Here is a 27,913-nt window from a genome sequence, read left to right as displayed (position 1 = left end):
TTCCAAAATCTCAGTTATTTACCTGGGTCAAGAGAGTAATTTGGTGTTTGGGGAAATAATTTTCTCAGCAGGCTTATGCAGCTACAAACCAAGAAGGTGCAGAGATTGGTTAAAACCATGGATTTAGGGTCAGTCAGACATGAGTTAGATTCCTATTAGGACACTCACTACTTTATGACACTAAACAAGCTACTGAGTCTCTGATCAATTTCTCTATTTCCAAAATAGGGTTAATGATGGCAAAGATGGTGATTACACCCTGTGTTGAGCACTCACAATGCCCTGGGAACTGTACTAAGTGCTTCCTGTACATCGTTTTGATCATCTTCCCACGTCTTTGGGACGTAAACCATCACAACAGTGCTCTGTAAGTAGTCGTTACCATAATGTCCACTACAAATGCCACCACCCTTGTTACTCCAGAGTAACATTCCCAGTCCCAGACACTGCTGCTAGGATGTGACAAGTATTCTCGCCTGCTTTCTTGAGGCACCAAAACCTTTCCCTTTTTGTTCTAATGCTAGATGTATCCAAGATACACTGATATAAGGAGATTTCGTTCCATCATTTATTTTTCTGAGATTTGTGGAGTACATGTAATTTTGTCTTACATTATTTAGGGATGTTGAGCTTCTCTACTCCAGGTTTACTTAATGAAAAGACCTAGATCAAGAATATTTCTATAGAATCAGGCTGCTTTAAAACTGAACAAAAATTTTAAAGACATAAACAAAAATAAGAGCATCAATGATAAAAATCATCGTCCCAATAATCCTGTAAAAGTCCCTCTGACTCGGGTATTGAATTTTCTTTGACGTTGTCGGGAGACAATGTAATTCAAGCTGTTCTGTAACAGCAGTCCTTTGTGACTCTAGCTCTACTTTACCAGTGATCTGTTCTATTAATGCAGATGCCAGAGGAGCAGCAGTCCTGATCAAGACAAGGCCGTCAGCCTCCAGGAAGGTAAAATTTCTACTGACGAAGACAATATAATATCCATTTCTACCTCTGGCTGTAATTTATTTGTAGTGTTTGGGTGGCAGTTTAACCCATAATGCATTGCTTTCCAAATTACAGTATGCTAAACATCTAGTAAGCTATCTTACACAATTCAACAGGCTGGAGAAAGCCTGCAGTGCTCGTTACTGACGTAGAGAAGCATTTTACCACAGGTAGAGTCATGTACTGCATTACACTCTAAACTCCTGAACCCATCCCAAGAAACATCACAGACACGGAATGACTCATCCTTTCCTTAAAGTGGCATATTTATTTTAGTTGGAAATTGTAATTTTCTACAACCTGAAGTTGAGACATTTTTTTAATCAGGCACAGTTGCATGTAAGTATATGCAGTGCACACTGTCTTAATTTCCATAGAGAGGTGAGAAGAAAAGTAAATAACCTAACTTCAGAAACTGCACTGCTTTTGGAATACAGACTCGACTGCAGTATTGCTTAGCTCATGTGGGAGCTTTGGGGAAGGGGAGCTCGTTTGCTCACTTTGGGGAGATTTGGCTTTGAGCTGCCATTTGGGAATGTCCCCTGTCGAGGACTGTGAGTCGGAAGCCCACTCGGGAGCCTTTTTCGAGGAGAATCTGGAATTTTCTACTGCATGCACTAAGACTAGGCAGAACCCAGGGAGCAGATTTATACCTGGGATTGGCCTGTGTGGCCTTCCAAGGTTTCTTCTAGTTTAATGAAGTGTCTACTGAGAGACTGTGACACCACCACTCACTCCCAAAGCCAAGGTTGATACAGAGAGCGCTGCAGGGAGCCATGGCTGCAGGATTCTCAGCCAGCTCAGTGAAGTGCTCATCAGATGATTTGCAAACTTAGTGAAAATCAGAATCACCTGTTGGGCCTGTTAAACACATGAATGCCCTGGGCCCAGCCTACAGAGATTTTGATTCAGGAGTTCTGTCACAGGGCCTGGAACCTTTTCTTTTTTTGTCAACCTTACTGAGATATAATTTACAAACAATAAAGTGGACTCATTTTAAGCACAAAGTTCAGTCAGTTCTGATGAAAGCATACACCCCTGTAACCACCACCACAATCAAGATCTACATTTCCATCACCCAGAAACATTTCCTCATGCCCTTTGCACTCAATGCCCCTACCCCCAAAACTCCTGGCCCCAGGCATCCATTGATCTGCTGTCACTATAATTAATATATTTTCTAGAATTTCATAAAAATAGAAGCATGCACTATGTATTACTTTGTGTCTGGCTTATTTCTCTGAGCATAATATTTTAAGATTTATCTATTTTGTTGCATATATCTTTGAATCATTCCTTTTAATTGGTATATAGTATTCCTTTGTGTGGCTGTACCACAGTTTGTTTATCCATCCACTTTTCGATAGATATTTGGGTTGTTATAGAGTTTTAATATTGAGAATAAAACTCTGTGAACAATCATGTAAAAGTCTGTGTGTGGAATTGCTGGCCACATGACAAGTTTATGTTTAATTTTATAAGAAACTGCCAAATTGTTCTCCACAATGGCTGTGAAACCGTGAGTAATTCTTAGTCAAATCCAGTTCTCCTGCCTTCCCTAATCAAGGTGGTTTTACGACTTGCAGGTCCTCCACGCAGCACGTACCTTAAACAGTAAGATGCTTGCCTGAGCTGTTTTCAGGAACCTGGAGTCAGCTGTGTCTAGTTGGAGCTGAGCTGGTTAAGACTGGATAGGACCACTGACCCTCCAACTGGACATGCGTAAGTGACCTCTCTGTGACCTTTTGACGTCAGAGGGCTGAAAACTCCACCCTCTGATCCTGCCAAGTGCCTGCACATTTGAGTGCAGAGGCCTTGTATCTTAGTTACACCTGCACAGAAAGATTACCATTACCACATCTTTTACCAATCACCATTCTCCACGCTGCCCACTCTCTCCACACCTCAGATGCCCTACTGCTTTATTCCTTATCCCATAAATACCCCGAGCCCCTTGCCTTAGGGAGACGGATCTAGATTCTGGATCTGAGATTCCACCCCTACCTCCCACTCCCAGCTCTCTTGGCTGCCTTGCACACATACCTTATCTTTGCTGCAAACCTCAAGGTCTCAGAGTTTTGGCTTGCTGTGCTTGGGGCAAAATGACCCTGATTTGGTAACAGCTACACCATTTTTAGATTCTCACCAGCACTGTTTTAGAGATGTAGTTATTCCATGTCTTCACCAACACTTGTTATTGTCAGTCTTTTTAATTTCAGCCACTCTAATTGGATACCACTGTTTTAAAAAAATCACCTAGGTGATTCTCATGCACACCAAAGTTTGAGAACTCCAGCTCTTATAAAATCAATAGCTTCTGACAGCCTGAAAGCAGCTCAAGCCCTGAGTCCCAACCTCAGCTCTGAGCCTGCCAATGCTGTCTTACCACTATGCTCGCCCCTAATAAACAGGATCCTGGGTCTCGATCTTTTCCATATCCAGGCTTCCCACCTCTCTACCCAGTGCTATGTGCTATCCTCACATCTGCCAGCTACAAAACTAGTGACCTTGGAACTGAATTGTAGTGCATGAGTAGATGCTGCAGGGTGGAAGGACTCACATGGCAGGCAGAGGGACCAGCAAAAACAAAGGCTTGGAGGCATGAAATAACCTGGATTTGGGGCCCATTTTGGGAAACTGAAGGTTGTTAAGTGTCCTTAGAGTGTGGCACTGAAAGGAGGACTTGGGGAGCAATGGCTAAAGAACAACCAGACCCGTTTTTCATTCTCAACATTGCTTTGGCTATTCGGGGTCTTTTGTGTTTCCATACAAATTGTGAAATTTTTTGTTCTAGTTCTGTGAAAAATGCCAGTGGTAGTTTGATAGGGATTGCATTGAATCTGTAGATTGCTTTGGGTAGTAGAGTCATTTTCACAATGTTGGTTCTTCCAATCCAAGAACATGGTATATCTCTCCATCTATTTGTATCATCTTTAATTTCTTTCATCAGTGTCTGATTATTTTCTGCATACAGGTCTTTTGTCTCCTTAGGTAGGTTTATTCCTAGATATTTTATTCTTTTTGTTGCAATGGTAAATGGGAGTGTTTTCTTGATTTCACTTTCAGATTTTTCATCATTAGTATATAGGAATGCCAGAGATTTCTGTGCATTAATTTTGTATCCTGCTACTTTACCAAATTCATTGATTAGCTCTAGTAGTTTTCTGGTAGTATCTTTAGGATTCTCTATGTATAGTATCATGTCATCTGCAAACAGTGACAGCTTTACTTCTTCTTTTCCGATTTGGATTCCTTTTATTTCCTTTTCATCTCTGATTGCTGTGGCTAAAACTTCCAAAACTATGTTGAATAAGAATGGTGAGAGTGGGCAACCTTGTCTTGTTCCTGATCTTCAGGCTCCCTGACTTCAGACTATACTACAAAACTACAGTAATCAAGACAGTATGGTACTGGCACAAAAACAGAAAGATCAATGGAACAGGATAGAAAGCCCAGAGATAAACCCACGCACATATGGTCACCTTTTCTTTGATAAACGAGGCAGGAATGTACAGTGGAGAAAGGACAGCCTCTTCAATAAGTGGTGCTGGGAAAACTGGACAGGTACATGTAAAAGTATGAGATTAGATCACTCCCTAACACCATACACAAAAATAAGCTCAAAATGGATTAAAGACCTAAATGTAAGGCCAGAAATGATCAAACTCTTAGAGAAAAACATAGGCAGAACACTCTGTGACATAAATCACAGCAATATCCTTTTTGACCCACCTCCTAGAGAAATGGAAATAAAAACAAAAATAAACAAATGGGACCTAATGAAACTTCAAAGCTTTTGCATAGCAAAGGAAACCATAAAGAAGACCAAAAGACAACCCTCAGAATGGGAGAAAATATTTGCAAATGAAGCAACTGACAAAGGATTAATCTCCAAAATTTACAAGCAGCTCATGCAGCTCAATAACAAAAAAACAAACAACCCAATCCAAAAATGGGCAGAAGATCTAAATAGACATTTCTCCAAAGAAGATATACAGACTGCCAACAAACGCATGAATGCTCAACATCATTAATCATTAGAGAAATGCAAATCAAAACTACAATGAGATATCATCTCACACCAGTCAGAATGGCCATTATCAAAAAATCTAGAAACAATAAATGCTGGAGAGGGTGTGGAGAAAAGGGAACACTCTTGCACTGCTGGTGGGAATGTGAATTGGTATAGCCACTATGGAGAACAGTATGGAGGTTCCTTAAAAAACTACAAATAGAACTACCATATGACCCAGCAATCCCACTACTGGGCATATACCCTGAGAAAACCATAATTCAAAAAGAGTCATGAACCAAAATGTTTATTGCAGCTCTATTTACAATAGCCCAGAGATGGAAACAACCTAAGTGTCCATCATCGGATGAATGGATAAAGAAGATGTGGCACATATATACAATGGAATATTACTCAGCCATAAAGCGAAATGAAATTGAGCTATTTTTAATGAGGTGGATGGACCAAGAGTCTGTCATACAGAGTGAAGTAAGTCAGAAAGAGAAAGAGAAATACCGTATGTTAACACATATATATGGAATTTAAGAAAAAAAATGTCATGAAGAATCTAGGGGTAAGACAGGAATAAAGACACAGACCTACTAGAGAATGGACTTGAGGATATGGGGAGCGGGAAGGGTAAGCTGTGACAAAGCGAGAGAGAGGCATGGATATATATACACTACCAAACGTAAGATAGGTAGCTAGTGGGAAGCAGCTGCATAGCACAGGGAGATCAGCTCGGTGCTTTGTGACCGCCTGGAGGGGTGGGATAGGGAGGGAGGGAGGGAGACGCAAGAGGGAAGAGATATGTAAAAAAAGAAAAAAAAAAAAAAAAGAAGTACCAGACCACACAGGGCCTTTATGCATGGCTAAGTGTTTGGACTTATTTCTAGGGGAGGCTGAAATATGGTGCATGGAGTACTCTCTTATACTGTGTTGGAGAAAAATTACCCTAGTATCTGCACAGGAAAGAAATTGGAGGGGAGGGAAAGAGACAGAGACACTAGTTAGAAGCCCAGTGTTATACCCCAAATGTATCCTTGGGATCTGCCCAGTTCCAACTCATTGTAGGAGCCTCATAATTATTTTTAAATAAGAGAATGAAAAAAATGAGTCTTTCTGTGTCACTCATATATTGCTTTCTGGTGTCTTTTCCCCTCCTCTCCTGCTCCAGGAGAGGTGGAATATATTGGGTCCAGGGGGCACTGGGTCCTTCCCAGATCTGAAGATCACCCTGCCAAGATAAACTGCTACTTTGTCAACCTCTGGGGCAAGCTTGTCATCATTCCAGTTTATTATGACTGTTTCCACCTGGTTCTCACTTGTTCCTCCACCGAGCACTCTTGGAGCATTTATTTATTATGAGGCAGGCGTGAGCTGGGCATACGGAGAGGGGAAAACACCATGTCTGCCCTCAAGAAGCCTATACCCTCTCCTCATCTTCAAGTCTTAGGTCGGGGCTCTGCAAACTTTTCCTATAAAAGGCCAGATGGTAAAAAGTTTTGGCTTTGGGAGCCATGTGGTCTGTTGCAACTATTCAGCTCTTCCACTGTGATGGTAAAGCAGCCATAGACAATAGCAAATAAACAGGCATGACTGTGCAACAATAAAACTTTATGAACACAAAATTTTGAATTTCATGTAATTTTCATGTGCCATTAAATATTCTTTTTTTTTCTTGGCTGCACCGCATGCGGGATCTTAGCTCCCCAACCAGGGATCCTGCAGTTCAAGCACGATGTCTTAACGGCTGGACCACCAGGGAAGTCCCCAGTATTATTCTTCTTTTGACTTTCTTCAATAATTTTAAAAAATGTAAAGATTATTGTTAGCTTGGGGCTGTACAAAACCAGGTAAGGGCCAGGATTTGGCCCATGGGCTGCAGTTTGCTCATCCCTACCTTAGGCTGTCTCCTCATAATGTATGAACAAAAGCTCTTTCTTTCTTTTTTGTTTTTTTCTTGCAGTATGCGGGCCTCTCACTGTTGTGGCCTCTACCATTGCGGAGCACAGGCTCCAGACGCGCAGGCTCAGCGGCCATGGCTCATGGGCCCAGCCGCTCCATGGCATGTGGGATCTTCCCAGACCGGGGCACGAACCCGTGTCCCCTGCATCAGCAGGCGGACTCTCAACCACTGCGCCACCAGGGAAGCCCAAAAGCTCTTTCTTTTAGTAATAATTATGGTCACCACAACTTTCTCCTGCCTACATCCCCTATTTCATGTCCCTCCTCCACCACGTACACACTCACCTAGTCCTGCATTTCTGCTCTTACAATGTAAACATGATGGACTGTGACCTCCCCCTGCTCAACAGCCGCTTCCAGGTGCCCAGAGCTGTGCCCTGGCGTACATCCCAACCTCTGGGGCCTGGCTGCCTCTGCTCCTCAGGACCCCTCTCTGCTCTCCTTGTCAGTTTCCTCCACTGCCCTTTCTCACCTCCAGTAACTCGTGTTCTAGCCCCTCCAAACTGTTGACAGCTGCTCTTTCCAGGCTGTGCTCCTTGGCCCATTGCATTGCCCCAGCTTTGGATTCTTAATCTTCTTTCTCTCTGGCTAACTCCTGCTTGTTTCCAAGGCTCAGCCTGCATTTCACCTCCGTGTCATTTTGAACCACATACCTGCAGGCAGAATTCACAGGCCCCCTCTGGGTTCCCAGCACTCCGTGCGTCCTGGCAAACCCAGAGTACCTTGAGGGTTGTGTCTTGTCCTCTTTCAAGCACCCACTGCAGTGTGGAGCACATAGTGGATGCTCTGTGGATATTTTAATGAATTCTCAAATGTCAAGACCCCTATTTACATACTTTATAAAACTGTAGGTATTGTATATACACTCTTTTATTGGTTTCCTTTTTCTGGTTTCATGTGTTATTGCTACTATTAAATTTTAAGTTTGTCTAAGTGCAGACATAGTCTATTTTGTAGTAGACTTCCTTCCAAATACATAAAATAACGTTCTGCGGCTCGTGGGTTCTCCTCTGGGGCCTCTAGGTGACCATGGTGGGCTTTCATTAGAGTATCTCTAACCAACTTGCCTAATACGGGCCACAGAATGTTACCGAGGCCCTGATAGGCCTCTGTTTTTTGACAGATGAGGAAGGTACAGCCTTATAAAGATAAAGCAGCTGACCTGAGGACACTGGTCAATGACAAAAACAGAAGAAGGGCTGGAAACAAGGCCTTGGTATTACCAGAATTTGAATTTTTGATCCAGTTTGCAAGGTTAAAGTATTGAGCTCTGAATGTGGATTTGTAATTTATGAGAGTAGGTGTGGGGAGGGTGGGGGGGTGGGAGCGTGCCTGGGAAGCTGGGCAGTGGTGACCTTTAGCGCCTCACTTCTTCTGAATAGGATTCCTTGTTTGCTAGTCCTCACAGCCCCTTTCTTGCTTCTCCACTATATCAGTCATTCCCTTAAAACAGTGACACTTATTATGGCTGGCAAACAAATGGTCGGGAACTAGGCAACTCCAATTATTGAACTCAGCATGTGAAATCATTTAATCAGAGCTCACAGGACTGAGGGGCAGTATTAAAAAGAAATAGGCACCCTGTCTGGTCCCCAGAATGAACTCTTTTCAGGAGAGAAGAGAGCTTATACTATTTATTGTGGCAGAAAGAAGATATACTGTAGTATTTAAATGAGAAAAGGGCTAGATGATAAGGGCTAGGAGACCAGTGTTCCACTTGAATTCCATTCCTGATTTCTTTTTTTCAGTTTAATTTTGGAACAATTATTATAGTATAACTCAGTTTCCCCACAATAACATAGAACCACTGCTATTTGGGTCTTTTAAGATCTCTTAACAGTACTGCCCTGGAACCTGGGGCAGAGCTCTCCGCCTCATCTTGCATTCATCCAAGTTACTGAAAGGCCAATAGGACCTCATTTTAAAGTGGCTTCAGCTGCAAGATGTGTGCCATGGTGCTGCTTGCACTGTGTACACAGATACATTTGTAAATGCTTAGAAGCCATAAGCACACATGTAAAAAGTAATTTTGTGTTCACCACCATTTGCCTTTTTTTATGGTATAAGCAGCCTTTTGTTAAATATGAGGTTATAGGGGATAAATGTTGTTCTGGGAAATGTCATAATTGGAAAATACATTGAAGACTGATCCAGACAGAGATGCTGAAGGTGGCAACAGTCCTTCCCTCACATCATTTCCAGCTTCTTTTGGTCGCCTCTTGGGAAGGAGCTTCCCAGGGCTGAGCTGCACAGGGGCAGGAGGCCACCGAGGGACAGCCGGCCTTCTCACCAGCCCTGTCACTTGGAACAAGTGTGCACATGGCGGACGCACATGCCCTCTCCCAAGGCATGGAAAATACTTGCTCTATTTGTCCTCAAGAATCTTTCATATTCTTTTCTGAGAAAAACAAATTAATACTCTCCTCCTGACTGACAGAATTTAAAGAATAAATACACAATCATGGGAAGTAGGATACAACTTCCAAATGACCACATAGAATGTGCTTTCCTCACAACATACAGAGGCATACGTCATTAAGAAGTTCACAAACAATAAATGCTGACCGTGTGGAGAAAGGGGAACTCTCCTTCACTGTTGGTGGGGATATAAATTGGTGCAGCCACTGTGGAGAACAGTATGGAGGTTCCTTTAAAAATAGACTTATCAGGCTTCCCTGGTGGCGCAGTGGTTGAGAGTCCGCCTGCCGATACAGGGGACACGGGTTTGTGCCCTGGTCCGGGAAGATCCCACATGCAGTGGAGCGGCTGGGCCCGTGAGCCATGGCCACTGAGCCTGCATGTCCAGAGCCTGTGCTCCACAACGGGAGAGGCCACAACAGTGAGAGGCCCACATACTGCAAAAAAAAAAAAAAAAAAAAATAGAGTTATGGTATGATCCAGCAGTCCCACTCCTGGGCATATATACGGAGAAAATTATAATCTAAAAAGATACATGCACCCCTGTATTCATAGCAGCACTGTTTATATAATAGCCAAGACATGGAAGCAACCTAAATGTCCATCCACAGAGTAATGGATAAAGAAGGTGTGGCACATATATACAATGGAATATTACTCAGCCATAAAAAAGAATGAAATAATGCCATTTGCAGCAACATGGATGGACCTAGAGATTATCATACTAAGTGAGGTAAGTCAGAGAAAGACAAATACTACATGATATCACTTACGTGTGGAATCTAAAATATGATACAAACGAACTTATTTACAAAACAGAGATAGACTCACAGAGAGAACAAACATGGTTACCAAAGGGGAAAGGGGCAGGGAGACATAAATTAGAAGTTCAGGATTAGCAGATATAAACTACTATATATAAAATAAACAACAAGGTCCTACTGTATAGCACAGGGAACTATATTAAATATCTTATAACCTATAATGAAAATATGAAAAATTATATATATATGTGTGTGTATGTGTATATATATATATATATATATATATATATATATATATATATATATATGATTGAATCACCTTGCTGTACACCAGAAACTAACACACTGTAAATCAAGTATACTTCAATGCCCATCCCACCCCAAACCATACAGAGGCATGGGCTAAAACCTAATAATCCATTAAATAAAATTAATTTTACTTGAACACTGCCTATATATATACACATATATGGCATATATAGATGGATTTTTTTTTTGCATCTTTTAGTTTCAGTCCTTATTGTCTTTCAGAGTTGTCCTCTTATCTCAGGTAGCTTCAAGAGGCTACATACTAGCCACATGTTGCATAGACAGCCAAGGTGGATAGTGTGCAGTGTGGATGGTGCAGGAATTACTGGGGATTCAACACACTTTTTTGGTTCATGCAGGCTTCATGAAGCCTAGACTCTGTATCAGGTCTTTGAAGTGGGCTTGATGAGGATTTTAATATGCACTGTTTCTCATTTCATTTGAACTGAACTCTCTGGGGTCCGGTATCAGTGGAGGAAACTGGATTCATTTGCCCTAAGCAAAACATCATATTCTTCCCGCTTGGATAGTGAAAGCTGGAGGGAAAGAAGGGCTAACTGGAGGCCAAGGGTGACTAGTGAACAGGCCCACGTTAGTCACTTTAATTTGATCGATCAAACAGACTCACAGAATCCTGTCACTTGTTTTTTTAATCTTCATACAAGTTTTTTTTTCTGATATTTTTCTTTCTGTTTTGTTTTTTAATCTCTATTTTTTTCTTTATTTCCCCCCCAAGAAACAAACAAAAATATTCAAAAGACAGGTTTTGAGAACTATAACCAAGAAAAGTCATCCCCAGGAGAAAACATACTGAACCACAAGTTTGCTTTGGGCCTAATGCAGCCAAGAAATGATCTTTTAAAATATTCTGATCAGGGGCTTGGAAAACAGAAGGTTTAAAACTTCAGCTCAGAAGAGTATGATTATCTTGAAGCGGATGTGGTAGTTCCAGCCACGTAATTTTAGACATTCTAATTGGCAGTTTAAAAATAGCAGAGTTGCAGCCTCATCTTCTGGGCTATTCCCTTTGTTTTGTCCTTGACTGTGCTTTGTATTTAGGCAGTCTTCTGATGGCTGGGGCAGGTCTGGGAACCATGCATCCCTGGGTTCTCATCTACCATCTCCCAGGCCTGCCTGCCTCTGCCCTGAAATACCACAAAGGTAATAAAACTTATATTTTCTTAGGAATGCTCCCAGCCTCTGACTCACAGACATACTCCCCTTCCTTCCCTAATAACTAGGTGCTTAAATGTTGTGCTTCGATGATGCTATTGAATTAAATCCATCTCTGGGCACCTTAAGCTTCCAGCTGAACTGCATCATTTTCTTGCCAGGTAATAAGTACTTTAGGATGTGATCAAGAAAAGGAAAACACTGATTTCAAATAACCAATTATCTGCCATATTCTTTTCCATATTTGTGTGAAGCAGTGTCCATATGCTGAAACACGTTTGTTCTTTGCTACTGTTTCAATTGGCAGCAAGATAACATATCAATGTAGATACCTACAACAGAGCTACCTCTTTCCCTTTCGCATTTTCAAGGAGCCCTAGGCGTCCCGCCTGGTCGGGCATGAAGTTGCTCATCTTCACCCAATTTCACTCTCTGAGTTTCCCTTCTTGAGACACTGGCTGCATCATTGAGGGAGGAGAGGGGCTGGGGTAAGAATTGCCTGGAACTGTCTTATGCAGGCAGAGGGTTTGGTGGGACCTGTGCAGGGAGATTCTCAAACCCTATAGGATGTGGTTTATTATCCCTGCTTTAAGTTTTATTGACAAGGAATCTTGTACTTTCCCAACCAATGAGTCCACAAAAGCATAAACTATATTAAGTCTATAAATCCCAGAGTGCCAAATCTCTGGAGTAGCAAGCATCTGCTCTCTAACCTGCAGTGAGTAATAAATCTCCCTGTCCATTTGCATGGAGGGCTTTCAGTGCAGAGAGAGCACTGTTGTTCTCTGGGCATCCTTTCTTCCTGCTCTTTTCCTCAAGGGGCCTTGAATTCGCTGCTCTCTTACAACTTAAAACACTCTTATAATGCACCATTTTTAAAAAATAGGAAAACAAGGAAAAAAAAAGTTGTCTTTTCCTGGCTGGTTAGACGCAGGAGGTGAAGCCTGCTGATACGAGGCTTGTCTTTCATCCTAAACTCTTGGAAACAAATGAATATTAACTGAGGTGTGTGTCCCTCTCCACACCACTCAGTGTCTTCTCCAAGCCTCCTCCCATGAGCCAGTAAGGAGAATACTATTCACATGAGAACGGGGTCCAGTCTCTCTTTCACTTTTCCCAGGAGTCTTGGTAAGAAAGGCAGCCTTGCTGCCCGGCAGGGGTGAAGGACAACCTGCGCTCTCCTTTCACAGGCACCCTTGTGAGTTTCAGGCATTGGCAGTCCTCCAGGGGACCTTGCAGATGCCTCTGGAGAAGCGAGACAGGTCTGCCCTCTCAGAGGTGGTGATGCCTTCTCTCAACATGAGGGAAGGTTAAGAATACACTCAGATGAGGAGAAGTAACAACTGACACTGCAGAAATACAAAAGATCATGAGAGATTACTATAAGCAACTCTATGCCAATAAAATGGACAACCTGGAAGAAATGGACAAATTCTTAGAAATGCACAACCTGCCAAGACTGAATCAGGAAGAAATAGAAAATATGAACCGACCAATCACAAGCACTGAAATTGAAACTGTGATAAAAAAATCTTCCAACAAACAAAAGCCCAGGACCAGATGGCTTCACAGGTGAATTCTATCAAGCATTTAGAGAAGAGCTAACACCTATCCTTCTCAAACTCTTCCAAAATATAGCAGAGGCAGGAACACTCCCAAACTCATTCTACGAGGCCACCATCACCTTGATACCAAAACCAGACAAGGATGTCACAAAGAAAGAAAACTACAGGCCAATATCACTGATGAACATAGATGCAAAAATCCTCAACAAAATACTAGCAAACAGAATCCAACAGCACATTAAAAGGATCATACACCATGATCAAGTGGGGTTTATTCCAGGAATGCAAGGATTCTTCAATATACGCAAATCAATCAACGTGATACACCATATTAACAAATTGAAGGAGAAAAACCATATGATCATCTCAATAGATGCAGAGAAAGCTTTCGACAAAATTCAACACCCATTTATGATAAAAACCCTGCAGAAAGTAGGCATAGAGGGAACTTTCCTCAACATAATAAAGGCCATAGATGACAAACCCACAGCCAGCATCGTCCTCAATGGTGAAAAACTGAAACCATTTGCACTAAGATCAGGAACAAGACAAGGTTGCCCACTCTCACCACTCTTATTCAACCTAGTTTTGGAAGTTTTAGCCACAGCAATCAGAGAAGAAAAGGAAATAAAAGGAATCCAAATCGGAAAAGAAGAAGTAAAGCTGTCACTGTTTGCAGATGACATGATACTATACATAGAGAATCCTAAAGATGCTACCAGAAAACTACGAGAGCTAATCAATGAATTTGGTAAAGTAGCAGGATACAAAATTAATGCACAGAAATCTCTGGCATTCCTATATACTAATGATAAAAAATCTGAAAGTGAAATCAAGGAAACACTCCCATTTACCATTGCAACAAAAAGAATAAAATATCTAGGAATAAACCTACCTAAGGAGACAAAAGACCTGTATGCAGAAAATTATAAGACACTGATGAAAGAAATTAAAGATGATACAAATAGATGGAGAGATATACTATGCTCCTGGATTGGAAGAATCAATATTGTGAAAATGACTCTACTACCCAAAGCAATCTACAGATTCAATGCAATCCCTATCAAACTACCACTGGCATTTTTCACAGAACTAGAACAAAAAATTTCACAATTTGTATGGAAACACAAAAGACCCCGAATAGCCAAAGCAATCTTGAGAACGAAAAATGGAGCTGGAGGAATCAGGCTCCCTGACTTCAGACTATACTACAAAGCTACAGTAATCAAGACAGTATGGTACTGGCACAAAAACAGAAAGATAGATCAATGGAACAGGATAGAAAGCCCAGAGATAAACCCACGCACATATGGTCACCTTATCTTTGATAAAGGAGGCAGGAATGTACAGTGAAGAAAGGACAGTCTCTTCAATAAGTGGTGCTGGGAAAACTGGATAGGGACATGTAAAAGTATGAGATTAGATCACTCCCTAACACCATACACAAAAATAAGCTCAAAATGGATTAAAGACCTAAATGTAAGGCCAGACACTATCAAACTCTTAGAGGAAAACATAGGCAGAACACTCTATGACATAAATCATAGCAAGATACTTTTTGACCCACCTCTTAGAGAAATGGAAATAAAGACAAAAATAAACACATGGGACCTAATGAAACTTAAAAGCTTTTGCACAGCAAAGGAAACCATAAACAAGACCAAAAGACAGCCCTCAGAATGGGAGAAAATATTTGCAAATGAAGCAACTGACAAAGGATTAATCTCCAAAATTTATAAGCAGCTCAGGCAGCTCAATAACAAAAAAACAAACAACCCAATCCAAAAATGGGCAGAAGACCTAAATAGACATTTCTCCACAGAAGATATACAGAGTGCCAACAAACACATGAAAGGATGCTCAACATCTTTACTCATTAGAGAAATGCAAATCAGAACTACAATGAGATATCATCTCACACCAGTCAGAATGGCCATTATCAAAAAATCTAGAAACAATAAATGCTGGAGAGGGTGTGGAGAAAAGGGAACACTCTTGCACTGCTGGTGGGAATGTGAATTGGTACAGCCACTATGGAGAACGGTATGGAGGTTCCTTAAAAAACTACAAATAGAACTACCATATGACCCAGCAATCCCACTACTGGGCATATACCCTGAGAAAACCATAATTCAAAAAGAGACATGTACCAAAATGTTCATAGCAGCCCTATTTACAATAGCCCGGAGATGGAAACAACCTAAGTGTCCATCATCAGATGAATGGATAAAGAAGATGTGGCACATATATACAATGGAATATTACTCAGCCATAAAAAGAAATGAAATTGAGCTATTTGTAATGAGGTGGATGGACCTAGAGTCTGTCATACAGAGTGAAGTAAGTCAGAAAGAGAAAGACAAATACTGTATGCTGACACATATGTATGGAATTTAAGAAAAAAATGTCATGAAGAACATAGGGATAAGACAGGAATAAAGACACAGACCCACTAGAGAATGGACTTGAGGATATGGGGAGGGCGAAGGGTAAGCTGTGACAAAGTGAAAGAGTGGCATGGACATATATACACTACCAAACGTAAGGTAGATAGCTAGTGGGAAGCAGCCGCATAGCACAGGGAGATCAGCTTGGTGCTTTGTGACCTCCTGGAGGGGTGGGATAGGGAGGGAGGGAGGGAGACGCAAAAGGGAGGGGATAAAAAAAAAAAGTATACACTCAGATGGTTCTCAGTGGGGCGAGACTGGGTGTGGTGGACAGAAATCATTATTTAAATTACTTGGCCCATTTTCCTTTCATTATATACCCGTCGTAAAGGAATGGGACACCAAAGGTCCTGCATCCCTGAAGATCATAAGTACAGTCACGCCCATTTTTCTGTGGACTCATGGAATTGAGCCTTCTTCTCCTGGTACCTTACTGCATCACATAGTACAGCCTTCCTTCTGTGCCTTGAAAAGCATCCTAATTACTCTTCTAATCCTATCTCTCCTTTACATCTTGCTAACAAGGCCTTCCACATATTTGCAGGTATTGGGTTGTGAGCCATTTTCCCTCTACTTTTTTTAATTTGTAAATTCCTTTTTTTTTTTTTTTTTTTTTTCTTTTTGCGGTATGTGGGCCTCTCACTGTTGTGGCCTCTCCCGTTGCGGAGCACAGGCCCCGGACGCGCAGGCCCAGCGGCCATGGCTCACGGGCCCAGCCGCTCCGCGGCATATGGGATCCTCCCAGACCGGGGCACGAACCCGTATCCCCTGCATCGGCAGGCGGACTCTTGACCACTGCGCCACCAGGGAGGCCCTGTAAATTCCTTTTTAAAAAATTAATTGATTTTATTTTTAGAACAGTTTTCAGTTTATAGAAAAATGAGCAGAAAGTACAGATTCCCCATCTACTCCCTCACTCCCCCAGTTTCCCTATTATTAATAACCTTTCCTTTTAATTCACATTATGAACAGCAGTACCAGACAACGATAATTTTTGTGAAGAGGAAGGTCTTTCACCTACAGTGTCTCATTTAACAGACTTTTCAGGAAACAGGAGTGTCACATGATTGCTGATTGTGGACATAGGACCTCAGAGCATGAGTGTAGTCTAGTGGTGGAGGTGACGGTGGCAGCAGCTGGGAAATCCCCCAGCTGTTGTTCTCAGTGACCTCACCCACATCCGCGGAATGCATTCAAGGAGTGGGGATCAAGTTGGGGCCACCAGGGCAGAAGAAGGAAATGAGGCTGTTTCCTTTGGCTGCTACAACTACAACAATCACCACAAACTTGGTAACTTAAAACAAGACAAACTTATTATCTTACTGCTCTTAATGTCAGATGTCTGAAATGGGTCTCACTGGACAAAAATTAAAGTGTCAACAGAGCTGTGTTCCTTCTGGAGGCTCTAAGGGAGAGTCTGGGTCCTTACCTTTCCTATTTTCTAGAGGCCGCTCACATTCCTTGGCTCACAACCTCCCCTTCTATCTGCAAAACCAGCAATGGCTGGTGGAGTCTTTCTCATGTGGCATCTCTCTGACTCTGACTCTCCAGCCTCTCTTTCACTTGTAAGGACTTTTGTAGTTAAATTAGGCCCACCTGGATAAACCAGCATAAGCTCTCCATTTCAAGATGAGCTGATTAGCAATCTTAATTCCATCTACAACCTTAATTCCCCCTTGTCAGGTAAAGTGACATATTCACAAGTTCTGGAGATCAGGAAGTGGACATCTTTGGGTGTCATTATCCTGCCAACCACACAGGGTATTATCCTAGAGAAGTAGACCCTGGGATCAAAGTCACCAGTGAATCACAATCTCATCCTTCTCAGGAGTAATTAGAAATAGGGCCCAACCTCCTCCTTTAGCTCAAATGTCACTTCCTCCAGGAAGCCTTCTGTATCTGTTGACCAATATAGGAGATACTAGACCTACGGGGCACTTGAAATGTGGCTAGTCTGAACTGAGATGTGTTCTAAGTATAAAATACACACCAGATTTCAAAGACTTAGTATCAAAAAAAAGAATGTAATATATTTTTATGGTAATGATTTTTAAAATATGTTATACATTGAAATAATATTTTGGTATATTATGAAATTGATTTCTCCGTATTTTTCACTTCTTAAATTTGGCTTCAAGAAACTCTGAAATTGAGTATCTGGCTTGTACTATATTTTTTCTGGACAGTGCTGCTCTGTAAGAGCTCCACGCTGAGCCCAGTGCTTCCTCTGTGTGCTCTTACTGTCCCTTATTCAGACCTCAAACATTTACCTATAGCATAATTACCAATTTGCATAACTATTTTTCCCACCACACAGTGAGTTGTTAAAGGACAGAGACTGTATCTTTTTTTTTTTTTTTTTTTTTGCGGTACCCGGGCCTCTCACTGCTGCGGCCTCTCCCGTCGCGGAGCACAGGCTCCGGACGCTCAGGTTCAGTGGCCATGGCTCACGGGCCCAGCCGCTCCATGGCATGTGGGATCTTCCTGGACTGGGGCACGAACCCGTGTCCCCTGCATCGGCAGGCGGTCTCTCAACCACTCAGCCACCAGGGAAGCCCCGAGGCTGTATCTTTTTGATCATTGTATCTCTAGTGCTAGTATAGTGCGTGGAATGTTAGATAATAATCATTATCATAATCATAATTAACACTTACATTGTACTAACTGTGTACCAGGTTTTGTTCCGAGTGCTTTACACAATAACTCAATCCTTATAACACTCTCTAGTTGTATGCGTTTAGGGAAGTTATTTTTAATATTTTATGCCTCAGTCTCCTCATCCATAATATGGGGCTAGTAATAGTACCTACCTCAAAGCTGCTAATGATATGAGAATTAACTAGGTATTTTATATATACACATATTTATATATATATATATATATATATACATATTGCTAGGGATAGGTTTGATCTCAGGCAAAACCTCAAAGGTGGAGTTTTCTTTTGCTTAACGTCAGATGTACTCAGAGAACAGACTGGAATTGGCCACGACTGGGAAGTGTGAAGCCCTGCCCAGCATGCTCTGAGCCACCTGGAAGAGTACAGCCTGCAGAAGTGGGTAAGAGGAAATTGCTGCTCCTGTTTCCAGGCCGCGAGCACCCCCCTGCTTAGGGAGAAGCTCCCCATTCACTTTGCTGTCCCTCACCTGATACATTGATTCTAGAAAATCAGGGACAGATGAGGGTATCCGCGAACCCACCCAGGGTCTTCTGCACATGACCTGCCAAGGGGATGTACAAGGACTTAGTGGCGAGATGGAGTTTGCTAACGATTTCTCACTGAATGTAGCAGCTTTACACATAAAGTTATTCAGTTCCTGAAGCTTAGTATATATGTTACCAATCAAGGCAAAGTATATATGTTACAAATCATTATTTTAAAAAGAAAAACTAATTTTAGACCATGACTCCAAAGCCAGTTGTCCACATAGTCACCTCAAGGAGTTTATTGGAGCCACCAATAAATTGTTCACTTCTAGCATTTGGTGTGAGGGTCTTCTCTAGATGCAGCTTTGTCTGTCTCGGAGACCTGCAGCCCTGATGAATCCCTACTTGCAGTCTCTCTGGTTCCTTCTCAAGCTATTAAAAAGTCGAGGTCACTCTGCAAGGCTTGGCCTGTAAATTTCAAACTCCCAGCCTAAACGTGCACAAAGTGTATGAGTAGTTATCCAGCAGATTTCACTGCCACGGAAGATGAGGGAATCAAAGGCAGGCGGTTGGTCTCTAAAAGGCCTGGAGAAATTTATGACTCAATTTAAAACCAGTTGTAGTTTATCAAAGCAAAGGAAATGGAATCGCAAGCTTTGGGGCAGGAGTAGATTTTCTGTAAGAGTGAAAGGGGAGCCTGTCTTTCTACCCAGTCTTCCATAACAGCAGAATCTTTCCCCAAATCCCACAAATTTGACAACAAAGCAGTCTCTTTTTGACATGACCAATGATGAAACAATTTATAAATGTCAACACTGCCTTTCTAATCCTTGACTAATTGGGGAGGCCAAGAGCCTCGTGGGATGGCTCAGTGATGACACACAGCAGTAGAAATACAGAGCACAGGCAGATATAAACCTGTGGGTTTGGTCTCAAACTTGACCATATACCTGCAAGACCTTTGCCAAGACAGCTAACTGCTATTCCCGAGAGGAGTGAAACAGAAGATCCCTCAGTCGAGTGTTTATTAGTTCTTTGATGGTGTTTAGGAATCCAGTTTGCAAGCCACACATGCAAGTACATTGAAGCACATTGGTGGTTTTCTCTACGTATAATATCTAGGCTCTGGGAGATAGATGTTGCACATTTTCTATTAGGTGGTAGTTACTAGGAACAGAGACCTGGCTAAAGAGGCTTAAACACACAGTTGCCATGCAGAAAGTTATTTCTCCCATGTATTAAAAAGTCTGGAGGTAAGTAGAGACTGTCCTTAGTTCAGTGGCACAAAGATGTCAGAGCTAAGGTCTCTGTGATTTGCTTGGCTGCTGGAGCTGCAGTCATCACTTCTGAACCTCAGGCAGTAGAAAGGGCAGACGGGGAAACAAGGGTTTTATTGAAAGCCTCAGCCAATGACTTCTGCTACCATCACATCAGCCACACTTAAATATAAAGGAGGCTGGAAATTTTAAGTTTTTCCCCCCACTGGGCACTTTTTTTGTCTCCAGTAACCGGGAAAAGAGGGTGAGGGTGGATTTGGGATAGGAAACTAGAAGTTGCTTTCTAAATTTACAGCCAGCAATTCAGTAGTGTGGGAAGATATGAATCCAGCCTCAAGGTGCACGTGAACTGAAGTTGTTTGCGGGCTGATCAAACTCTTCTCAGTGTATATGCATGTATTACCTACTACTCTTCTCTCTTTCTCCTTTTATTATCTATCTACAAAGCCCTCTGCTCTCCTTAAGATCAGAGGTCATTTCTTATTTGCTTTCTTATTTGGTCTAAGAGTGATATTTGGTCCAAGAAGAGATATTTATCGAGTTGAATTGTTTGATGAATAGGGATTGAATTGGATGCTGGGTGGTAGAAATATTTACACAAATACTGTATAAAACAATCTTTGATGTATTCAATAGTTTTAGGTTGAGAAAAAAATTACTAGGGAAATATGTCTTCTGTTTTTGTTCAAGGAGTTTAGATTTTAAGAGTGACAAGAAACACTTGAAGAATTTTGTTTTTGTTTCCCAAACTTATTTAGAAATAATTTACAAATATAATTGTATATATTTAAAGTGTACAATGTGAGGATCTGATATACATCTACACTGTAAGAGTAATTACCACGAACGAGATTATTAACATGCAGCATTTCACATAGTTAACTCTTTTTGGTGTGTGGTGAGAATGTTTAAGAGCTACTCTCAGCAACTTTTAAGTATATAATACCATATTATTAGCTATAATCACCATGTTGTGCATTAACTCCTCAGAGCTTATTCTTCATATAATGAAAATATAATGTACCTACATCTCCCATTTCCCTCTCCCCACCAGCTTCTGGCAAACACCATTCTATTCTCTGTTTCTATGAAATTGGCTTAAAAAAATACTATATGTAAATGCTACCACACAGTATTTTTCTTTCTCTGACTTATTTCACATAGTACAGTGCCCTCAAGATCCATCCATGTTGTTGCAATTGGCAGGATTTTCTTTTTTAAGTCTGAATGATATTCTAACATATAAATGTTCTTTATCCATTCATCCATTGAAAGACATTTAGATTGTTTCCATATCTTGGCTATTGTGAATAATGCTGCAATGAACATGGGAGTGTAGATATTCCTTTGAGATACTGATTTTGTTTCCTTCAGATATTTACCCAGGAGTGGAATTGCTGGATCATATGGTAGTTCTACTTTTAATTTTTTGAGGAACCACCATACTGTTTTCCGAAATGATTATACCAAGGAGAAATGTCTTCTTTAACACTTCTGCAAGATATATTACCCATAGGACTGAGCTTGAATGAGGGAGTAAAACACAGGCTTCATAAGCATTCTTCCCCACCCATCTTAATTCTATATTATTATTCTATAGAACTCCTCCCTCCCTCTTTTATCTGAAAAGAGATTACTCAATCAGCCAACAATAACATCTACAACATATGCAACTCAAGAAGTTGGATCTACCAGTGATTCCTCATCCTGGCTGCAAATCAGAATCACCTGGGCAACTATTTTAAAATACAGATTCCCAGGGTTTCATTCAGAGATTCTGAGTCAGAAAGTCTGGGGTGGTGTTCCAGAGTCTGTAACTTTCCAGAGCACTCCGGATGATTCTGATGTGCCACCAGATATAGAAATCCCTGGGGCAGAGCCCTTCCGTCTTTGTACCACTGTCATGGCTTCCCTGGAGAGCATTTATAGGATGCTACAGAAGCTTGTTCACGTGTCTAATTCTGCCAAACTCTTAAGGTGGGGACTGTCTTTTCTCGTAGCATCCCTTCAGAGCCCAGTGTCTGAGTGTCTAGTGCATAGCAGGTGCTCCATAATTATCTGTTACCTTGTTTAAACAAGTGGAATGTATAATTATTCACCTCCACAGAGTGCTTCTGAGAACATTATCACAAAGAAGCTTGTCTTATTACTGAGCAACCTGCTTAACTTAGTGCTCAGGGATAGAATGAGCTGTGGAAGTGACAGCCTCTCTGTAGAGAACCCAGCCCACAACTCTGCACAGGCCAGCCTGGGGTGGCAAGCCCAAACTGTTCTCACAGGGATGGTGGTTGGTGTGAGCAGGAACCTGAACAGCCTGGTCCTGTCGTGGGGCTCTGCTGAGCTCTGGGTCACCATATTGCCAACAAGGGGAGCTTTGTCCCCCTCAAGCTGTTAGCGTGTTCATTACCAGCCCTCCCTTCTGCTGCCAATCGGAAAGATGACACGCGGCCGTCTCTTGGTTGCCACACGTTAAGCCTCATCTCACAATGGGCACTTGGTCTGGAGCTATCCCGGGTGTTTGAAAGCGACATTGCTGTTTCCTACAAGCTGAGACCCATGAGTCATTCCCAGCCAAAGGTAAAAATTTACATTTCAATGATCAGCAAGTTTGAGTGCATTTAAGAAACTGGCCAGAGTTGCTGGGCCCCCATACACAGGTTTTGTTAATGAATTTTGGCACAGGGGAGTTGCATTCGTAGGCTAAGTATTAGAACAAAAAGGACCTGTTTTCCCATGTAATGAATTGCTGAGAAATTATTCAAAACGTGGCTTAAAAAGCCTTTTGCCAGTAAGCTCAATTCTCTGAGTCATGAATTAGATAATGGGCTTTTATAAACCCACAGAGGGAAACCCTCTGAGGATTTTGTGGGTGAGCAGAGAATGTCTGTCCAGGACTGCCACCTTCTCCCAAATGCTTCTGCATGATGCAGAGGCCCAGGGACCTTGTCTACAAATGTCAAGGCCAACTGGACCACCGTCAAGGGTGTAATCAGTGGTGCTCACCCTGAACATTTGCCCAGCACGCAGCTGTAGGTCTCACCAGAACACAGCAGAGTGCTGCGCTGCCCGGCCCCAGGAAACAGAGGCCACTGGGGGAAGAATGGTCAGGTGGACAAGGAAGGCCTCCTCCCCAGTACCATCACCTTCCTAAAGATGTGGTCCCTGACCCCACCCACAGCCCTAATTCAAATAAGACCCAAGCCTCCCATAAGACTAAGACTTAGAGCTCCTAGGGGTATAAGAGGGACCCTTTGAAGGTGATTCCTTAGAAACTAAGCTCCACATAACAGGAACAGAGTCCCTTTCACAAACAGAGCTCCAAGAATGAAGGAGGTAGTCACCAATCAAGAGCGTCTCAGACTGTGACAGTAGAACTTCATGATGTCCTCTAACCAAACTCTCCCTAAGGTCAAGGGCACTCATGGGCACACAGAGCTATTCAATGTATTTTTTTCCTTTTTCCCCCCACCTGAATGTTCTCTGCTATAAAAGATACAAACTGTTTCTACCCCCACAGGGAACCTTGCCTTGTGTAACTTTGATTACCTCTCAGGCTAGCTGCCTGCCTTGACCCAAGTATAGCTCAGATTCAACTATGCCTCGTACCCGCTGCCCACTTTGGCTGCGTGTGCCCTTGGACCACCAGCTTGGAGCTCTGGGCTGGCTCCCAATAACCACTTGGGCATGAGGACAACCTGGATGAGACATCTGTCAGCCCAATGATGGCCAAGATAATCTGGCAACACCTACTTTTTCTGATTCCTAAGACATTCCAAAAACTATTTAGCAGTCTCATATAACTAGTGGGCATAGAAGCCATGAAGGATTGCCTCTGTCAACTTTACATGTTGTTTGAGAGGGAAATAAGTGCAGAGAGGCAAGAGGGATTTTTCTTATATTGGAGCCAGAAAGATACAATGGGTGAGAATGCCCTCAAGTCACCCCAGTATAAAAGTTTAAGAAGGACAGTATTCCCTTCTTCGATAGTACTGGGCCTGGAGATGTCATTATTCTGGGAGTGACAGCTCCCATGTTTCTACTTCCAATGGCTTGCATTACTGTCTCCCAAATCTTCAAGGTTCAGTGAAGTGTAGACCTAGGAACTCACATCTACTCCAGGGAACTAAAAGGGCAGGTTGATATTAACAAGAGTTTTGGTGGATTCTGGAGGTGTGGGCTTGAAGCTGTTTGGCTTGTGTGGTTAGAACACTGCAATAAGCAGACTAAGTTCATATAGCCAGACGGCCCAGCCAGCATTCTTCCCATCTGTGGCTATACTTGTCACCCCGAGTTTTATGTATGGTCACATTGGGATGATGAGTGTGTGTTTATGTCATTCCTCCTTTACTTCAGTAAGTCTGTATTGAGTACAATGCCCAGCATTTTAGTAGAAGCTTCAAGATATAAAAATAAGTGTAAGTTATGAACTACTTGAGAATTTCCTCAAATTTATCTTTTTCCTCTTCATCGGAAGGCTCTCAGCTGATAACTTTAACTGGAAAACTCAGCCCCCAGTTCTCAGCCATTGTGATTCAAGTCAGCAAGGTATTAGCAGCTACAGACCCTCCAGAGGTTGTAATCTGGGATTTGTCTGGCAATGGCGAGCCCCAGATCAAAGCCAGCACCCTGGTCCTCATGGGTGTGCTCTGATTACTTTTGTTTGTTTGTTTCTTTTTTTTTTTTTTTTACATCTTTATTGGAGTATAATTGCTTTACAATGGTGTGTTAGTTTCTGCTTTATAACAAAGTGAATCAGTTATGCATATACATATGTTCCCATATCTCTTCCCTCTTGCGTCTCCCTCCCTCCCACCTTCCCTATCCCACCCCTTTAGCTGGTCACAAAGCACCCAGCTGATCTCCCTGTGCTATGCGGCTGCTTCCCACTAGCTATCTATTTTATGTTTGGTAGTGTATATACGTCCATGTCACTCTCTCGCTTTGTCACAGCTTACCCTTCCCCCTCCCCATATCCTCAAGTCCATTCTCTAGTAGGTCTGTGTCTTTATTCCTGTCTTATCCCTAGGTTCTTCATGACATTTTTTTTCTTCTTAAATTCCATATATATGTGTTAGCATACGGTATTTGTCTTTCTTTTTCTGACTTACTTCACTCTGTATGACAGACTCTGGGTCCATCCACCTCACTACAAATAGCTCAATTTCATTTCCTTTTATGGCTGAATAATATTCCATTGTATATATGTGCCACATCTTCTTTACCCATTCATCCGATGATGGACACTTAGGTTGTTTCCATCTCCAGGCTATTGTAAATAGAGCTGCAATGAACATTTTGGTACATGACTCTTTTTGAATTATGGTTTTCTCAGGGTATATGCCCAGTAGTGGGATTGCTAGGTCATATGGTAGTTCTATTTGTAGTTTTTTAAGGAACCTCCATACTGTTCTCCATAGTGGCTGTACCAATTCACATTCCCACCAACAGTGCAAGAGTGTTCCCTTTTCTCCACACCCTCTCCAGCACTTAATTATTTCTAGATTTTTTGATGCTGGCCATTCTGACTGGTGTGAGATGATATCTCATTGTAGTTTTGATTTGCATTTCTCTAATGATTCATGATGTTGAGCATTCTTTCATGCGTTTGTTGGCAGTCTGTATATGTTCTTTGGAGAAATGTCTATTTAGGTCTTCTACCCATTTTTGGATTGGGTTGTTTGTTTTTTTGATATTGAGCTGCATGAGCTGCTTATAAATTTTGGAGATTAATCCTTTGTCAGTTGCTTCATTTGCAAATATTTTCTCCCATTCTGAGGGTTGTCTTTTGGTCTTGTTTATGGTTTCCTTTGCTGTGCAAAAGCTTTGAAGTTTCATTAGGTCCCATATGTTTATTTTTGTCTTTATTTCCATTTCTCTAGGAGGTGGGTCAAAAAGGATCTTGCTGTGATGTATGTCATAGAGTGTTCTGCCTATGTTTTCCTCTAAGAGTTTGATAGTTTCTGGCCTTACATTTAAGTCTTTAATCCATTTTGTGCTTATTTTTGTGTACGGTGTTAGTGAGTGATCTAATCTCATACTTTTATATGTACCTGTCCAGTTTTCCCAGCAGTTCCCTGCAGGATGTGAAGTTTTGCCTAGCTTTTGCCAGTATGTATTCTTGAGGGAGGAATACAGATCTCTCAGTAAGCAGCATTGCTGAGTGGAACCCTGTACTCAGGGCTCCACTCAGCCCTCAGGACTTTGACATGTTCACCCCTTGACTCGCATATTGTCTGCTGCCTTATGCCACTTACCACACGAGGATCACATGGCTCTTGATGCCATTTGGTCAAAGCCAAGGGCACCATTTGCATTTGGACTACTGGCCAGCAATCCTTCTTGGTCCACCCTTGGTTCTGTTATGTCCTGGCCTTCTTGCTCTCCCTGGCTTACACTGAGGTCCCTACATGAATTGGAGCTGAAATCCCTGAGAAATAAAAACCTGTGATAGACAAACTCCACCATCCTATTTATGCCAGTTGTCAGTACTATTCCTTTCCCATGTAGTTAGCACCCAGTATCATGATCTCTCAAAGAGCTTCCAAAATGAGGGTTCTTTCACCCTCTAACTCACTATCCCTCCAAATGCTTAAACCCAACCATTCCATCTGTTTAAGGCAAAGAATTTTAAGTCCCCATTTCTACACAGCCTTGGTCTTCTTAATCATGTACCTCTAGGTTGAAAACCCAGAAGTTTGGAAGGGAAGTTAGAGGAGTGAGAAACCTGTATGAACAATAAGTATTAGCTGAACTACAAGTGAGTTAGTGGTAAAATATAATAAGATGTAAAATATAGTAAAATGAAAAGGATGAGACCTAGAAAGCATTTAAAGATGTTGAAAGTAACACATGATTTATCCTTATTTTTAAAGTTATTGAATTGCCCTGTGGTGGACATCTGCAGTCTTTTCTTGCTAACTATGCTCTTTTATGTGGATAAAATTCCTCTTCTTTTTTTTCATTCTCTTCTCATGCTCTGCTCATGCAGCACCTCTGGCTACAAGGTTCCATGTGGACTGGTCTTGCTAATCAGAAGACTCCACCCCCAGCTATGGGATTAGACTAGGGTGAGCACATGTCTTAAGCCAGACAAATGAGAGGCAGCCCATTTTTGGGCAGTAATGCTAATATTAAAGACTATTGGGGAAAAAAAGACTATGGGAACATTTAATTGCTTGGAATGATTTTGTCCACCATGCAGAGAAATCCTGCACAGAGGAGAGCAAGGCCTTAGAATGTAATGAAACAGATTCCTGATGACACCACTTGACCCAGCCATGCCAGAAGCCAGAAGACTTATGTTCCATGGACTATTCAGTGATTTGAACAAATAAATGATGGTTTCATTAAGCCAGCTTGAATGAAATTTCTCTCATTTTAAATAAAAAAATTTCTGACAAGTATCTGCCTTATCTTTAGGATGATGAGGACTTAGCCTAGGACACAGCGAAAATTAGGAAGGAATCAAGTGGTGGGTGTCAATATAGCCAATAAATGAAGAACACACTTGTAGTGAGGAACACCTAAGGCAATTTCACAGCAATTAACAGGGTCTAGCTTTCAAAAGCATTTCTTCTCTTTCATAGGGAGCTTGACATTTGAAAATGAAAGATTTTACTGTAGAGGACCAGATAGTTATGACATGAAAAAAACGGTTTTCAAACATGTTGGCTAAAGTCATTGGAAAGCGCTGCATGATCAAGCAAACTTGAGGGAAACCCAACTGTTTTTCAAGCATTTGGAACTAAAGTGGAATGAATCAAATTACAAATCTCTCTGCCCTTTCACTTTGTCATGAAACTACTAAGTGCTGAGCCTTATCATCAAAAT

General features: G+C 41.8%; 1 long non-coding RNA gene across 1 annotated transcript; it reads left to right on the top strand.

The window, feature by feature from the left end:
* The first annotated feature begins 262 nt into the window (after positions 1–262).
* Positions 263–27,366, top strand: LOC132489155 (uncharacterized). Its single transcript, XR_009531848.1, has 4 exons — positions 263–367; positions 911–963; positions 2,589–2,724; positions 27,285–27,366. It is a non-coding gene; the product is annotated as an uncharacterized LOC132489155 (long non-coding RNA).
* The last annotated feature ends 547 nt before the right edge of the window (positions 27,367–27,913 follow it).

This window comes from Mesoplodon densirostris, chromosome 4, assembly GCF_025265405.1.
Source record: "Mesoplodon densirostris isolate mMesDen1 chromosome 4, mMesDen1 primary haplotype, whole genome shotgun sequence".
NCBI classification, from domain to species: Eukaryota; Metazoa; Chordata; class Mammalia; order Artiodactyla; family Ziphiidae; genus Mesoplodon; species Mesoplodon densirostris.
This window is presented reverse-complemented; position numbering and strand designations above follow the sequence as displayed.